Genomic DNA, 18567 nt, shown 5'->3' on the forward strand with positions numbered 1-18567 from the left:
AGATAGACAAAACCTTAGCCAAACTAACTAAAAGGCAGAGAGAAACTGTACAAATCAGCAAAATCACAAATGAAAAAGAGGACATAACAACTGACACTGAGGAAATCCAAACAATCCTCAGGTCTTACTACAAAAGCCTATGTGCCACAAAATTTGAAAATCTAAATGAAATGGACAATTTTCTAGATAAATTCCACTTACTAAAATTAAATCAAGATCAGGTAGAAAGACTGAATAGTCTTATATCCCCCAAGGAAAAAGAAGCAGTCATCAAAAGTCTCCCTTCCAAAAACAGTCCAGGGCCAGATGGTTTCAGCACAGAAATCTACCAGACCTTCAGAGAAGAGTTAACTTCAATTCTCTTCAAACTATTAAAAAAAATAGAAACAGAAGGAACATTACCAAACTCAGTCTATGAAGCCACAGTAACCTTGATACCTAAACCACACAAAGACCCAAAAAAAAGAGAACTTCAGACCTATCCCTCTCATTAACGTTGATGGAAAAATACTCAATAAAATACTTGTAAACTGAATCCAAGAACACATAAAAGAAATCATCCACCATGACCAAGTAGGTTTCATCCCAGGCATGCAAGGTGGTTCAATATGTGGAAATCCATCAATGTAATACACCATATAAACAAACTGAAGGAAAAAAAAACCCATGATCATCTCCTTAGATGCCAAAAAAGCATTTGACAAAGTCCAACACCCATTCATGTTTAAAGCCTTGCAGAGATCAGGGATACAAGGTACATACCTAAGCATAGTAAAGGCAATATACAGCAAGCCCATAGCCAACATCAAATTCAATGGAGAGAAAGTTAAATCAATCCCACTGAAATCAGGGACAAGGCAAGGCAGCCCTCTCTCTCCATATCTCTTCAACATAGTACTTGAAGTCCTAGATAGAGCAATAAGACAATTAAAGGAGACCAAAAGGATACAAATTGGAAAGGAAGAAGTCAAAGTATCACTGTTCACAGATGATATGATAGTATACATGAGCAATCTGAAAAACTCAATCAGAGAACTCCTTCACCTGATAAACAACTTTAGCAAAATGGGTCGATATAAAATTAACTAAAAAAAAAAAAAAATCAGAAGCCCTCCTGTATACCAAAGACAAAAAGGCCGAGAAAGAAATTAGGAAAACAACACCCTTCACAATAGACACTAATAACATAAAAGTACCTTGGTGTGACTCTAACCAAGCAAGTGAAAGACTTGTTTGAAAAAAACCTTCAAGCTCTGAAGAAAGAAAATGAAGAAGTTATAAGAAGATGGAAAGATCTCTCGAGCCCAAGGATTAGTAGGATTAACAGTGAAAATGGCCATCCAGCCAAAAGCAATCTACACATTGAATGCAATTCCCATCAAATTACCAACACAATTCTTTACAGACCTTGAAAGAAAAATTGTCAACTTCATATGGAAAAACAAAAAATCCAGAATTTTCAAAATGATCTTTACAACAACAGATCATCTAGATCCATCCCCGATCTCAAGCTGTACTAAGGAGCAGTAGTAATAAAAAGGCACAGAAAGAGAATGGCAGATCAACAGAACCGAGTAGAAGACCCAGAGATAAACCCACACACCTATGGATACTTGATTTTTGACAAAAAAGCCAAAACCATTCAATGGAAAAAAAGACAGCATCTTCGACAAATGGTGCTGGTCCAACACCATGCAGAAAAATGAAAATAGATCCTTATTTATTACCCTGCACAAAACTAACGTCCAAGTGGATTAAAGACCTCAACATAAAATCAGACACACTAATTCGGTTAGAAGAAAAAGAGGGGAAGAGCCTTGAACTCATTAGCTCTGGAGATAACATCATGAACAGAACACCAACAGCCCAGGCTCTAAGCGCAACAATCAATAAATGGGACCTCATGAAACTGAAAAGCTTCTGTAAAGCAAAAGATACTGTTGTCAGAACAAAACGACAGCCTACAGACCGGAAAGAATCTTCACCAACTCTATATCTGACAGAGGGCTAATATCCAGAATATATAAAGAACTTGAAAAGTTAAAAAGCAACAAATCAAGTAATCCAATTAAAAAGTGTAGTACAGAGCTAAACAAAGAATTCTCTGTAGAGGAATATAAAATAGCAGAGAAACATTTAAAGAAATGCTCTACATCCTTAGCCACTAGGGAAATGCAAATCAAAATGACTCTGAGATTTCACCTTACACCCATCAGAATGGCTAAGATCAAAAGCTCAAATGACAACACATGCTGGAGAGGTTGTGGAGAAAGAGGAACCCTCCTCCACTGCTGGTAGGAATGTAAGCTGTACAACCACTTTGGAAATCAATCTGATGCTTTCTCAGACAATTAGGAATAGTGCTTCCTCAAGACCCAGCTATACCACTCCTAGGCATATACCCAAAATTTGCTCAAGTACACAAGGACATTTGCTCAACCAGGTTTATAGCAGCTTTATTTGTAATATCCAGAACCTGGAAACAACCCAGATGTCCATCAACAGAGGAATGGATACAGAAATTGTGGTACATTTACATAATAGAATACTGCTCAGCAATTAAAAACAAGGAAATCATGAAATTTTCAGGCAAATGGTGGGATATAGAAAAGAGTGAGGTACCTCAGAAGCAGAAAGATACACATAGTATATACAATAAAATAGGATAAACATTCTAAAATCTATTCACCTAAAGAAGCTAAACAAGAAGGAGGACCTGGGGTAAGATGATCAATTCTCACTTAGAAAGAAAATGGGATGGACATTGGAAGTAGGAGAAAACAAGAAACAGGTTAGGAGCCTACCATAGAGAGCCTCTGAAAGAGTCTAACTAGCAATGTATCAAAGCAGATGCTGAGACCTTGGGCAGAGTGTAGGGAATCATATGAAAGAAGGGGGAGTTAATAATATGTGGAGAGGACAGGATATCCACAAGGACCAAATATATCTGGGACAGGGGTCTTTTCTGAGACTGATTCTTTAACCAAGAACCATTCATGGATATAACCTAGAACCCCTGCTCAGGCATAGCCCATGGCAACTCAGTATCCAAGTGGTTACCCTAGTAAGGGAAACAGGGACTGTCTCTGACATGAACTCAGTGGCTAGCTCTTTGACTCCCCCTCTCCGAAGGAGGAACAGCCTTGCTAGGCCATAGAGGAGGACCTTGCAGCCAGTCTTGATGAGATCTGATAAGCTAGGGTCTGATGGAAGGAAGGAGGTCCACCCTTATCAGTGGTCTTAAAAAGGGGCATGGGCAGAAATGAGAAAAGGAGGGTAGGTTTGGGAGGGAATGAGGGAGAGGGCTACAGCTGGGATACAAAGTAAATAAACTGTAATTAATATAAAAAATAAAACTTTAAATAAAAATAAAAGATGAATGGGGTAGATATTTTGCTGATTAAAATAGTGAGATTATCATAAGTTATCACTCTGACTCTATTATAATTATGATTCAAAACATAAATACTTTCAAATAGAGCACAGTGAAATTAGAGAATATGAGATTGACTCATCTGTGTTTTTTATTTCTTTTGTGATTTTTTTTTCAAACTGACATAGTTTTGTTCAGTTGTACAAATTTGATTAATGTTGTGTTCTTACCACTATTGTTTTAGGTGTTAAGTATAAAATGAGGCAATTTAAATCAATAGTATTGGAATTCTAAGGCATGACACTCAGGCACAATACTTGGGAACAAAGTGTGCATTCTGAACAGATATGAATATGAATGTACTTATTGTCTATGATATATGTATATATATATATATATATATATATATATATATATATATATATGATACATGGATGGTAAATGGAAATGTAGACTATGACCTATATTTGGAATATCAAAAGTTAAAGAGACAGGATAATCAAGAATTAATACAAACATTAAACAATGATATAGACATACTGTTCAGTAAGATTGATGAATACTCTGTTATTTTTTTCAGATATAAGAAATATTCTTCCACTACAATCATAAGATTTCACTTATGTCTTTATTAGAGAATTTCCTTTATTTACAAGCTGGTCTTGGAGTCCTAGACAATATGTTGGTTTTTTTTCTGTATACTTTCATAATCCTAGGTCACAGACATCAACCTCTGGACCTGATCTCCTGCCAGCTGACTTTCATTCACATAATGATGCTCCTCACAGGAGGGGACATTTGGTTTACAGACATATCTGACTTCCTGAACATTGAGAATGATTTAAAATGTAAGGCAACTTTTTACATATTCAGGGTGATGAGAGGCCTTTCTATCTGCATCACCTGCCTCCTCAGTGTGTTCCGGGCTGTCACTATCAGTCCCAGTACCTCTTTGTTGACAAACTTTAAACCTAAGCTTAAAAAATACACTATCAATGCTTTCTTCTGTATTTGGTCTTTCAATTTGTCCTTCAGTAGTAACCAGATCTTCTATGTGGGTGGTTTTACCAATGTGAGTGATGCCAACCAGATGAAAGTCACTAAATCTTGCGCACCTTTCCCCATGAACTACATCATCAGGGGATTGATTTTAACAGTGATATATTCCAGAGATATATTCATTGTAGAAGTCCATGCTGACCACAAGTGCATACATGGTGATTATCTTGTTCAGTCATCAGAGGCAACACAGCATCTTCATAGTATCAGTCACCTGAGAGCATCAGCTGAGAAAAAGGTCACCCAGACCATCTTGCTGCTGGTGGTTTTCTTTGTGGTCACATACTGGGCAGACTTCATCATCTCATTCACCTCAGTCCTATTATGGAAGCATGAGTGTACATATTTTAGTATGCTTATACTATATTATATGTAAATATCCACTTATAAGTGAGTATATACCATGTGTGTCTTTCTGCTTCTGGGGTACCTCAGTCACGATGATCTTTTCTAATTCCCACCATTTGCCTGCAAATTTCATGATTTCCTTGCTTTTAATTGCTGAGTATTATTCCATTGTGTAGCCATTCCTCGGTTGAGGGACATCTGGGTTGTGCCCAAATTCTGGCTATTACAAATAAAGCTACTATGAACATGGTTAAGCAAATGTCCTTGTTTTTTTATAAGGTGTCCCATATACACAATACTATCTAGGCAAGCACTCTACCAACTGAGCTACATTCCAAGCCCCACAGCCTGGTTTCTACTGATAATGCAATTACATTACCTAACTTCTGTGTGCTCTGTAAGAAATATTACTTTCCCCACATATGTTGGGAGAAGGGGACATTTCCTTAAGTTTTGCAAAAGAACTCTGAATTTAGGGTAAAACCCGGAGCCACTGTCAAGTAAGCATAGAGACCAAAACGAACGTTAAGAAGCAGGAAGGATACCTTGGGGAATCTGAAATGTTTTTCTACTTCTTTTAAATGGGATACTATTATTGTTACTTTTGTTTACAAGGACTGGGATCAGTTAATCAACACAGAATCCTAGGGAGAATAGCTCACACATGAGTAAACCCGAGCTCAGTTGTTCTTAATCACTGTTTTCCCTAAATAAGGAAAGTTCACTTTTCCATTTGACAGTACAACTTTCTAACAACCTCAAAGATAGAATTGTCTTCTCCAGATGATATGATAAGTATAGGTCTAGAGGGAGATGAGCTGATGACATTTCTTCCTTATAACTATTTCTTAGGGCCTCATTCTACAGGGATGTTTGTGAAAGGCCCAGCCTGGTGAGCGGTTCTTTTTCTCTTCATTAATAGTGAGAGCTGTAGTTGGTGATAGAACAAAGCAGAACTTTCTGTTATAAATAATTAGATAATTCTCCATTTAGACTATTACCTTTGAGCCATACTGTATAATAAGCAAACAACAGATGTTTGTAGACATATCGGTGTAGTTATTATAAAAGAGCATACATTTCAATTAATATATCTCAAGTTATTATATATGTGACTGTAGAAGCGGGCTATTGGGAAGAGGGTGAGGCCTAGCAGAGAGTGGTCTATAGAGGGAGGACAGGTTCTTTGGGCAAAGATACTCAATGAGTATTTTATATTGAACGAAAATGTCATGAAATCCATCTAATTTTACAACGAATGCACACTCACGTGTATGTAATACATAGCTCCAGATGCAATATTTTTAAAAGCATAACTGAAATAGGATTCTCTATTAGTGTATACTCTAATGATTCCACCAAGGTATTGCCAACTGTGTTTGTTTTCCATCCCTGTTGAAAAATACCTGAAATAACATAGAGGGTGAAAAACAAATAACAATCATGTATTAATTTGCAGCATTACATTTATGATATTAAGGTACATTTAAATTGTATATTCTATTTTCTCATTTTACTACTTTTCTCAACTGTATGCATTTAATTACATGACACTTAAGCTAGGAATATATAACAAATATTAATTTAGTGTTTATCAGTAACTTTCCATTCTGTTAAGTCTGTATATACTTAGTAATTCTTAGGAACATTTCAAATCGTGGCCTAGTGAAACGTAAGACATTATAAACATTTTATAATAACTATTTAAAATTTAGATAGAATTGTTTAATCTATTGCAGTGATTTCTTATAAAGTGTATCTTTCCTAGATATTTCAAAAGTATCAGGAAATCTCATCTCATTTATTAAATCCATGTGAAGTTATTCTTATAAAAATGTAAACTGGATGATTTTCAGAAGGTATTTGACTCTTTCATTTAAAATAAATTCAGTTTTACTATTTCAAGTTTTCTAACTAGAACATTGTAACATTTATATTGATATAATATTGAATAAGCTTTTCATTAGCAGTGAGAAAATTATTTTCAATTCTCAAATTGTATAAAACTATTTAATATCAAAATTCTCAAGGTTGAAAAAAATTCTCAAGGTTGTCTCTAATAGTTACAAAATATAGTTGCTTATTAAAATATTCACGGACAAAGAAATGACAACTAAATTTAAGTTTAGGTGATGAATAAGCACAAGTCAAATTTTTGCTGAAATATCATTTACTAATGCATATACGATTAAAATAGAAAATGAAGGCAGGTGTGGTGGCACACACCTGTGACCCCAGCACTTTCAGGGCTAAAGCAGCATCATCATGGGTTTTACTGAACTCAGTTTGAACTACAGGTAGAGATCCCACTTTTCTTACACATGTACACATACACATACAGATGCACACACACACAAATAAATATAACAAATAGAAATATAACACGTAGAAAACAAATAATGTTAGAATTATGAATCATGGTTTAAAACAATGGAACAAAATTATGCCAATTAACATTATTACATTACTGTCCACAGATTATCAAAACCACTAAAACTACATGATAGAAACCCGAGTCTATGTTTACAAGCATAACATAGTTTTCCATTTGTTTTAAGTAACTCACATTAAAAGTCAGCACTGGCACATTGGATAGAGTCCATAAATCCCATGAAGTCAACTGAAAAGCAGTGGACATATTCTCAATTTTCCTTAATGTTCATTTTATTACATGAAAATATTTGCTACATCTCTCGGTTTTTAACTCAAGTGTTGTAAGGCATTCGTGATAGCTTCTCTGGCATACTATTGATCTATTCGTAGGCCCAGTTGTCCAAATATTACACACACACACACACACACACACACACATTTCCAGTGAACATTTTCATATCTGTCCAAACTCACAAAACTTACGATGAAGCTCTGGGTATGATCGCTTCCCCACAGTCTCGGTAGTGGCACTCCTGCTGCTTCTGCTTCATCTCAGGGAGCTGGTGTGTGAGACTGTATTATTCTAGTCAGCATCTGTGTGCTTCCAGTTGCATCTGTGCTAAATTCAACTTCCAAAAGAAAAGAAAAAAGAAAAAAAAAACAAGCAATTCATGAATTCAAATTATTTAAGAGTATCAGGCAATATCTACAAATTAAAACCTTATTAATAAGTGATCAGTATTTCTTCCTGCTGTCATTATCTATTCATAATGGTTCTATGGAACTAGCTGGGGTTGCTAAGCTCTTTATCTCCTGAGACTCCTGAAGATTTGTTAATGTTTCTGACAGTGGACAGCACATCAGGCAACATCCTGTATCTTGTCACCTGAAAATCACACATTCACTTTATGTTCTCTCTGAGCTGTCATACTGCTTTAGGTCATTACCCATGAAACATGATAAATATTAAAATGAAATTGATACTTTCCATCTAGTATATTTTTGTGCTTCTTAGATTACTAAATCCCTACAAAGCAGGAAGCAAAATTCACTATAAATCATAAAAGAAAACTGTTCTAAAATAAAAAAATACTGTGATAATGAGGGGGTAAAGTAACTCTTCTTGGAAGAATGTAGAGCTATGCCCAAAGCAGCTCCTGGTCTGTTTTGTTGCAGGTGTCTTCAGACAGCTGCCTTCATACTGTTTAGTCTTTTGTTGGGGTCACCTTAATACTGATGATCGATCTCCACTATTATTAATATGCATGGATACACTTTAAGTTTTAGTGTTTACAACTAAAATCACAACTTAAACTAATGTGAAACCTAGAGCACTGCAATTTATTTTTTCAAATAAAACAAATGGCTTTTCTCAGTACATTCAAATGTTAAGAACTCTCTAGCCATGGTTGCTACGGTTTTTTCTGGTCCATTCTAAGCTTAAGTGAACCTCAGAGACAGTTCTTGATGAATCAGAAGGGGTGTTATTTTTCTGTATGTGATAAACATTTAGAAAGCAATGGATATGATGTAGGGAGGTTGAAGAACATACCTTTGATATAAGAAAAATATTTTTAGATTACTATTGTTTACCTATATTATCACCTTTTATATTATTTTTATACATGTTGTATATTACTACATTATAGATATATAATTAATAAAAATTATTATATGTACATGGTTTGTACATTTGCAATTTTAAAATTGTAATAAGCCCACTTTCCTTTCAGTTTGGAGACCAAGGCTTAAATTGAGTATTATCCTGGAGTTTTATTTATTTACATTATTTTACATATATGAGTATTTTGCTTGCACCTATGTCTGTGTACCACTGGCATACCATATAAGAAAGGAAAATGGATCCCTTGGAACTAGAGTTAGAGATGGTTATGAGCCACCAGTCATTGCTGGGGAATCTAACCCAGATCCTCTGCAAGAGTAGAAGTGTTCTTAACATCAATCCACCTCTTCAACCCATATGCTGGAGCATTCAAAAGACAGACTATCACTGTGCAGCTAACTAAATGTATGTTTGTGTTTTGCTCTGATAATTGGGATGAATCTATTCCTTTACTAGATTAAGCTCTTTAGGCATGAAAATCATGTAAATATAAATGTGTGATTTATCATGTCATATTCACAGGGATTCTATAGGATGGTCTCTTGCACTAACTTCTGCATTATTTCTATACATGCATGCATACATGCGTCTATACATGTGGAATATATTGGTGAACTTGAAAATGTAATTAGGCACTTTTTCTCACAAGGATCTGAGTCAGTGTAGTCATTTCTTTTTAAATATCTTTACTACAAAGCTGATATAAAAGTTCTGTATTAAGGTAATTTGATAAAATAATGATACTAAAAATCAGCCCCAATAATAAAAATAGGCACAAAAGGTAAAACTATTAAGTGAAACTGTAAAAAAAATTGTGGGTGCTGATGACATATGATGACACTGGTAACCTTGATTTTCACTGCACAGGAAGAAATCTTTTTAAAACAGAATTTTCTTTATATATACTGGATATTAGTCCTCTGTCAGATATAGGGTTGGTGAAGATCCTTTCCCAATCTGTAGGCAGTCGTTTTGTTTTGATGACGGTGTCCTTTGCTTTACAGAAGCTTTTCAGTTTCATGAGGTCCCATTTATTGATTGTTGATCTTAGAGCCTGTGCTGTTGGTGTTCTGTTCAGGAAGTTGTCTCCTGTCCCAATGAGTTCAAGGCTCTTCCCCACTTTTTCTTCTAAGCGGTTTAGTGTGTCTGGTTTTATATTAAGGTCTTTAATCCACTTGGACTTTAGTCTGTGCAGGGTGATAAGTATGAATCTATTTGCATTTTTCTACATGTAGACATCCAGTTGGACCAGTGCCATTTGTTGAAGATGCTGTCTTTCTTCCATTGAATGGTTTTGGCATCTCTGTCAAAAATCAGGTGTCTATAAGTGTGTGGATTTATGGCAGGGTCTTTTATTCAATTCCAGTGATCCACCAGTCTGCTTCTATGCCAGTACCATGCAGTTTTCAGTATTGTTGCTCTATAGTACAGCTTGAGATCAGGGATGGAGATAGCTCCCGAAGATCTCTTACTGTAGAGAATTGTTTTAGCAATTCTGGGTTTTTTGTTGTTCCATATGGAGGTGAGAATTTTTGAGAGGACTAATATCTAGTATATATAAAGAACTCAAGAAGTTGAACAGCAACAAATCAAGTAATCCAATTAAAAAGTGGAGTACAGAGCTAAACAGAGAATTCTCAATAGAGGAATACCTAATGGCAGAGAAACACTTAAAGAAATGTTCAATGTCCTTAGTCATAAGGGAAATGCAAATCAAAACGACCCTAAGATTTCACCTTACACCCATCAGAATGACTAAGATCAAAAACTCAAGTGACAACACATGCTGGAGAGGTTGTGGAGAAAGAGGAATCTTCCTCCATTGCTGGTGGGAATGTAAACTTGTATAACCACTATGGAAAGCAATCTGGCGCTTCCTCAGACAACTAGGAATAGTGCTTCCTAAAGATCCAGCTATAACTCTCCTAGGCATATACCCAAAAGAGGCTCAAGTACACAATAAGGACATTTGCTCAACCATGTTTGTAGCAGCCTTATTTGTAATATCCAGAAGCTGGAAACAGCCCAGATGACCCTCAGTGGAGGAATGGATACAGAAATTGTGGTACATCTACACAATGGAATATTACTCAGCAATTAAAAAAAAAAGAAAATCATGAAATTTGCAGGTAAATGGTGGGATCTGGAAAAGATCATCCTGAGTGAGCTACCCCAGAAGCAGAAAGACACACACGGTATATCCTCACTCATATAGACATATAATATAGGATAAACCTACTAAAATCTGTTCACCTAAAGAAACTAATCAAGAGGGAGGACTCTTGCTAAAATCCTCAGTTCCTATCCATAAAGGCAAAGAGGATGGACAGAAGGAAAAAAGAGGGAACAAGTCAGGAGCCTGACACAGAGGACCTCTGAAAGGCTCTGCCCTGCAGACTATCAATGCAGATGCTGAAGCTTATGGGCAACCTTTGGGCAGAGTGCAGGGAATCTTAGGAAAGAAGTGGGAAACAGTAAGATCTTGAGAGGACAGGAACTCCACAAGGAGAGCAACAGAACCAAAAAAATCTGAACACAGGGGTCTTTCTTGAGACTGATACTCCAACAAAGGACTATGCATGGAGATAACCTAGAACCCCTGCACAGATGTAGCCCATGGCAGTTCAGTATCCAAGTGGGTTCCATTGTAATAGGAACAGGGACTGTCTCTGACATGAACTGATTGGCCTGCTCTTTAATTAGCTCCCCCTGAGGGGGAAGCAGCATTACCAGGCCACATAAGAAGACAAAAATGCAGCCACTCCTAATGAGACCTAATTGACTAGGATCAGAAGGAAGGAAAAGAAGACCTCCCCTATCAGTGGACTTGGGGAGGGGCATGCATGCAGAGGGTGGAGGAAGGGAGGGATTGGGACGGGAGGAGGGAGGGAACCACAGGGGTGATACAAAATGAATAAAGTGTAATTAATAAAGAATTTAAAAACAATAGAATTTTCCAAACATGATCAATAAATGGTCATCTCCGACAAATTCATGTTTGTCACAACATGTTGAAAATGTGTTTGTCATAATATCACTTGTTCTCTCTTGACGGAGACTCCTAGCTCCATATCCTCCTGGGTGAGCATGTAGCCTGTAGTAACACAGAAACCAGGAAAACAAAATGGGACCATTGCCCGGATACATTTGGGTCTGGGAAGCAATAGAGAGAAAATAGCAGGGTAAAAACAAGCTCATCAGAGACATGAGAAAGGGCTTCTTGAGAGTGGGGAGTAGGAAAGTAAATTCAGAAGAAGGTGGGAAAGAGGTGAAGATGAGTAGCAGAGTACAATTGGTCAGATTGTGGTCTGATGGGAAAATTGGTGGATTCTTAGGTAAGAGTGAGGGTGATAAATACAGAATAAAGAGGTATTTAGGTAAAATAACAATAAAGATGGGTGGAAAAGGCATGAGAAATCATACTGTTAATAATTTATCCACCTCCAAAAGTAAAGTAAAATAGTGTTTACCTTGATAGCTGGGAGTGAGTTCTTTTAACCTGAAGTGGAGTTCACAAAAGATTTAAATAGGATGGAAATTGAACTGGTATCCATCTAGGACCATTTATAAACACAACTACAATTATTAGGGTGGAGAAAGTACACCCATGGTCTCCAATGCCTTCAATTCTAAATTCCAAGTGTGTAAGATTTCATTTTAGAAAAAGGAATAAAAAAACAGATGAATTAAGATAGACAATTTACTGATTAAAAAATTGCATGAGTGATCACTGCAATTCCAATAAAACAAGAAGAGTTGCAAAATACAGCATAGTTAAAATTATGGAGTATGATATTTTTCCAGATTGACATAATTTTTATTCAGTCATACATATGTGATTAGTATTCCAAGTGCATCAGTATTGTTTTAGGTGTTAAATATAAAATGAGGCAATTTAAATCATTAGGTTTGACTTTTAAAATTTCATTTATTTGTTTTTGTGTTTGTTATTTATTACAATTTATTCACTTTGTATCCACACTGCGGCCACCTACCTCATCTCCTTCTAGACCCACCTATCTTCCCTCTTCTCCCCCTAAGCTCTTTTCCTAGTCCACTGATAGGGGAGGACCTCCTCCCCTTTTATCTGATCCTACCCTATCAAGTCTCATCAAGGCTGGCTGTATCATTTTCCTCTGTGTCCTGGCAAGGGGAGGTGATCAAAGAGCCTGCCACTGAGTTCATGTCAGAGACAGCCCGTGTACCTCTTATTGGGAACTCACTTGGAAACTGAGCAGCCTATGGGCTTCCTCTGAACAGAGAGTCTATGTCCTCTCCATGCACAGACCTTAGTTGGAATATCAGTCTCTGCATGCCCCCCTGGGCCCAGGTTTTTTGGCTCTGTTGTTCTCCTTGTAGAGTTCCTGTCCCCTCCAGGTCTTTCTAACTCCCAATTCTTACATAAGGTTTCCTACACTCTGCCCAAAGTTTGGCTATGAGTCTCAGTATCTCCTTTGATACCCTGGGTGGGTAGTCTTTCAGAAGTCCTCTGTGGAGGGCTCCTGTCCTATTCCTTGTTTTCTACTTCCTATGTCTATCCTGTTTGTCCTTCTGAATGAGGATTAAGCATATTACCTACGGTCCTTGTTGTTGTTTAGTTTCTTTAGGACTATATATTTTAGTATGTTTATCCTATATTATATGTCTAATATCCACTTATAAATAAGTATATGCCATATGTGCCTTTCTGCTTATGGGTTATCTTACTCAGGCTGATCTTTTCTAGTTCCCACCATTAGCCTGCAAATTTCACTATGTCTTTGATTTTAATTGGTGGATAGTATTTCATTGTGTAAATGTACCATAATTTCTGTATCCATTCCTCCATTGAGGGACATCTAGGGTATTTCCTTGAAAGAACAATCCTCAATTTCATATGGAAAAACAAAACAAAACAAAAAAAACCAGAATAGCCAAAAAAATCCTGTACAATAAAAGATCTTCTGGTGGTATGTCCCTCCAAAATCTCAAGTTATACTATGGAACAAGAGTAATAAAAACAGTTCTTGTATAGAAACAGAATAATAGATCAATGGAATCAAATCAAAGACCCAGAAGTAAACCCACACACTTATGCAAACTTAATTTTTGACAAAGAAGCCAAAACCATTCAATGGAAAAATTTGCAGCTTCTTCAACAAACGGTGTTAGTCTAACTGAATGTCTACAAAGCTAAATTCCAAGTGGATCAAAGACCTTAACATAAAACCAAACACACTAAACCTGTTATAAGAAAAAGTGGGGAAGATTCTAGAATTCAGTGGCACTGGAGACAACTTCCTGAACAGAATACCAACAGCACAGGCTCTAAGATCAACATTAAATACATGGGACCTCATGAAATTGAAAAGCTTCTGTAAAGCAAAGGACACTGTCATCAGAACAAAATGAGAGCCTATATTGGGAAAGGATCTTCACCAACTCTACATATGACAGAGGGCTAATATACAGAATACATAAAGAAGTGAAGAAGTTAAACTCCAACAAAACAAATAATCCAATTAAAAATAGGTTACAGAGCTAAACACAGAATTCTCAATACAGGAATATTGAATGGCAGAGAAACACTTAAAGAAATGTTCAATGTCCTTAATCATCCAGGAAATGCAAATCAGTAGGACCCTGAGATTTTACCTCATACATATCAGAATGGCTACAATCAAAAACTCAAGGGATGATGCAAATAGAGAGGATGTGGAGTAAGGGGAGTCCTTCTCCATTGCTGGCGGGAATGTAACCTTATAAAACTACTTTGGAAATCAATCTGGAACTTTCTCAGAAAATTAGAAATAGTGCTACCCCAAGATCCAGCTATATCACTCCTAGGCATATACCCAAAAGATAACCCACAATTAAGGACATTTGTTTAACTATACTCATAGCACCTTTATTTGCAATAGCCAGAATCTGGAAATAGGTTTGATTTTTTTAAGGCATGAAACTCAGGTGCAATACAGGCAAACATTTTGCATTTTGCATGGATATGACTGTGAAAGCATTTCTTATATATAATATTCTATATATACAAGAGATAGATGGAGGATATATAGAAATACAGGCTTTGTCCATATGAAATATAGGCTTTGTCCATATGAAACATCAAAAGTTAAAGAGACAGATTAATCAAGAATCAGCAGGGAGTCTCAACATCTGCTTTAATACCCTGCAGGGTATAGTCTTTCAGAGGCCCTCTGTGGTATGTTCCTGACCTGTTCCCTGTTTTCCTCATCTTCCACGGTCTATCCCATTTGCTTTTCTGAACTGGAAATGATCATCTTATACAGGACCCTCCTTCTTGCTTAGCTTCTTCTTTTTTTTCTCTCTCTCTCTCCTTGTGGAGATCCTGTACCCTCTAGGTCTTTCTATCTCTCCCTTCTTTCATAAGATTTCCTGCACTCTGCCCAAAGTTTGGTTATGAGTCTCAGCATCTGCTTTGATATCTTGCTGGGTAGAGTCTTTAAGAGTCCCTTTGAGGTAGGTTCCTGACCTGTTCACTGTTTTCTACCTCTTCTGATGGTCATCCCATTTGCCTTTCTGTTTGAGGATTGCTCATCTTACCCAGGTCCTCCTTCTTGTTTAGCTTCTTAAGGTGTACAGATTTTAGTATGATTATCTTATATTATATGTCTAATATCCACTTATAAGTGAGTATATACTATGTGTGTCTTTCTGCTTCTGGGGTACCTCATTCAGGATGATCTTTTCTAGGTCCCACCATTTGCCTGCAGATTTCATGATTTCCTTGTTTTTAATTGCTGAGTAGTATTCCATTATGTAAATATACCACAATTTCTGTATCCATTCCTCCGTTGAGGGACATCTGGGTTGTTTCCAGGTTCTGGCTATTACGAATAAAGCTGCTATGAACATGGTTGAGCAAATGTCCTTGTTATATACTTGAGCATATTTTGGATATATATATATATATATATATATATATATATATATATATATATATATATATGCTGGATCTTGAGGCAGCATTCTTCCTAATTGTCTGAGAAAGTACCAGGTTGATTTCCAAAGTGGTTGTACAAGTTTATATTCCCACCAGCAATGGAGGAGTGTTCCCCGTTCTCCACAACCTCTCCAGCATGTGTTGTCACTTGAGTTTTTGATCTTAGCCATTCTGAAGGGTGTAAGTTGAAATCTCAGGGTTGTTTTGATTTGCATTTCCCTGATGACTAAGGACGTTGAACATTTGTTTAAGTGTATCTCTGCCATTCAATATTCCTCTATTGAGAATTCTCTGTTTAGCTCTGTACCTGGCTCATAGTCAAACTTTGGACAGACTGCAGGGAATCTTATAAAAGAAAGGAGAGCTAAGAAGATGAGGAGGGGACTGGAACGCCACAAAGAGAGCAACAGAACCAAATAGTCTGGGTCCGTGGGTCTTTCCTGAAACTAACACACCAACCAAGAATCATTCTTGGAGATAACCTAGAACCCCCGCACAGATGTAGCCTGTGGCAGCTCAATATCCAAGTGGGTTCCCTAGTAAGGGGAACAGGGGCTGTTTCTGACATGAACTTAGTGGCTGACTCTTTGATCATCCCCTTCTGAAGGGAGGGGCAGCCTTACTAAGCCACAGAGGAAGACAATGCAGACAGTCCTGAATAAGCCTGATAGGCTAGGGTCAGAGGGAAGGGGAAGAGGACCTCCCCTATCAGTAGACTGGGAAAGTGGCATGGGAGGAGAAGAGAGAGGGAGGGTAGGATTTGGAGGGAATAAAGGAGGGGGCTACAGCTGGCATACAAAGTGAATAAATTGTAACAAATAAAAAAAATCAAAAAGATAAAGGAAAAAATAGAATTAGTAGGGAAATTAGAATGATGATATAGAAATAATGACCGGTGAATCACAAGTTTAATGTATATTCTGTTTTTTTTTTTTTTCAGATATATGAAATAGACTTCCACAATGATCTTAAGATGAATACATTTTCCACTTATGTCTTTATGAAGAATGTCTTTTACTTCCAAGCTGGACTTGGAGTCACAGCCAATGTGTTTCTTCTTTTTTTTCTATACCTTCATAATCCTAGGTCAGAGACCAAAGCCCTGGTGTTTTGTCAACTGACCTTCATTCACATAATGATGATCCTCACTGGAAGGGACATTTGGCTTACAAACATATTTGAGTCACTGAACATTGATAATAACTTCAAATGTAAGGCAATTTTTTTACATAAACAGGGTGATGAGAGGCCTCTCTATCTGCACCACCTGCCTCCTGAGTGTGTTCCAGGCTGTCATTATCAGTCCCAGTACCTCTTCATTGGCAAAATTTAAACATAAACTCAAAAATACATGATTTATTCTTTCTTCTATTTTTGGTCTTTCAATTTGTCCTTCAGTAGTAACTGGATCTTCTATGTTGGTGCTTATTTCAACATGAGTGAAACGTCACTAAATACTGTGCACGCTTCTCCATGAACTATATTATCAGAGGATTGATATCAACAGTGACAATTTCTAGAGATGTATTTCTTGTAGGAGTCACGCTGACCTCACGTGCATACATGGTGATTATCTTGTTCAGATATCAGAGGCAATGCAAGCATCTTCATAGTATCAGTCACCTGAGAGCATCAGCTGAGAAAAAGGCCATCTTGCTGCTGATGGTTTTCTTTGTGGTCATGTAGTGGGTGGACTTCATCATCTCATGCACCTCAGTCCTGTTATGGATGTACAACCTAGTCATCCTGACTGTTCAGAAGTTTGTAATGAATGCCTATCTCACAATTACTCCTTTGGTACAAATCAATTCTGATAACACAATAATCAATACGCTGAAAAATTTGTGGTCAAAATGCCAACAGAATTTTTTAAAGGGGTAATTTTTCTCTTCTTTTAAAAAGAGATTTATTTATTTTATTTCATACGTATGAGTGCTGTTCCAGCATGTGTGCATGTGTGCATTCCTGATGCCCAGAGAAGTCACAAGAGGTCATGGGATCCCCTGGAACTGGAAGTCCAGGTGGTTGTAAGGAATTATTCTGGTACAGCCTCAATTATTTCTTTAAAAAAATACAGTCTTATTAAGCTGTTTAATAGTTCAAGTAGCAAAGCAAGATTTTGTATACGATTCAACTAAAATGTGCACTCTCACACATATACATTCTTTTGACATTTCTGCTGCCAAGAAGTATAGAGTTTTTAAGCTTGTACAAAAAACAAGTTGTTATTTCCACAGGTATTCTCTCTCTCTCTCTTTCCTTGTTAATTTCATGATTAGTTTAATCAGGTAATTCTGGGAAAGGGGCACTCACTGAAACAAATTGTCTACCATCTGATACATCCAGTTAAATGGCATGATGGAACAAAAGCAGTTACAAACTCATATCTGCACATTTACATTGCACACACACAACTCTCAAGTTAGTTCTCTCTGAGTTAGGGAGATGCATGAGCACAGGAGTTGAGCAGGCATCCACTGCTCACTAGGAAGAATGCAGTCATGCCCCTAGTGGTGGCACATCTAAGGTCAGAGAAGAGGAAGCAAAATGGAGTACACACTGCAAATGTTCACACAAAAACTTATCTTCAATACAAAGGCTTTCAACTAGATTATTCTTGAAATTTTTCAAAACACTAACAACTTTTGCAATTTTAGCCTTTGGGAACAATGGATAATATTTACAAGTGAGTTGTTTGCTGTCAATTTTTGGTTTTATTACAGTGTGATCAAATTGGATGCAAGGAGTGATTTCAAACCTTTGGATTTGTAGTGATCTGTTTTGCATTTCAGAGTATGGTCTATTTTAGAAAAATGTCTATTGTTGCAGAGG

General features: G+C 36.8%; 2 pseudogenes; both read left to right on the top strand.

Moving 5' to 3' along the window:
• The first annotated feature begins 3995 nt into the window (after positions 1 to 3995).
• LOC129680979 (putative vomeronasal receptor-like protein 4) lies at positions 3996 to 16683 on the top strand (annotated as a pseudogene).
• Positions 16684 to 16735: 52 nt separating this feature from the next.
• Positions 16736 to 17616, top strand: LOC129680980 (putative vomeronasal receptor-like protein 4; annotated as a pseudogene).
• Positions 17617 to 18567: the final 951 nt, after the last annotated feature.

The sequence above is a fragment of the Psammomys obesus genome, unplaced genomic scaffold (assembly GCF_907164565.1).
Source record: "Psammomys obesus unplaced genomic scaffold, mPsaObe1.curated_primary_1811, whole genome shotgun sequence".
Lineage (NCBI taxonomy): Eukaryota > Metazoa > Chordata > Mammalia > Rodentia > Muridae > Psammomys > Psammomys obesus.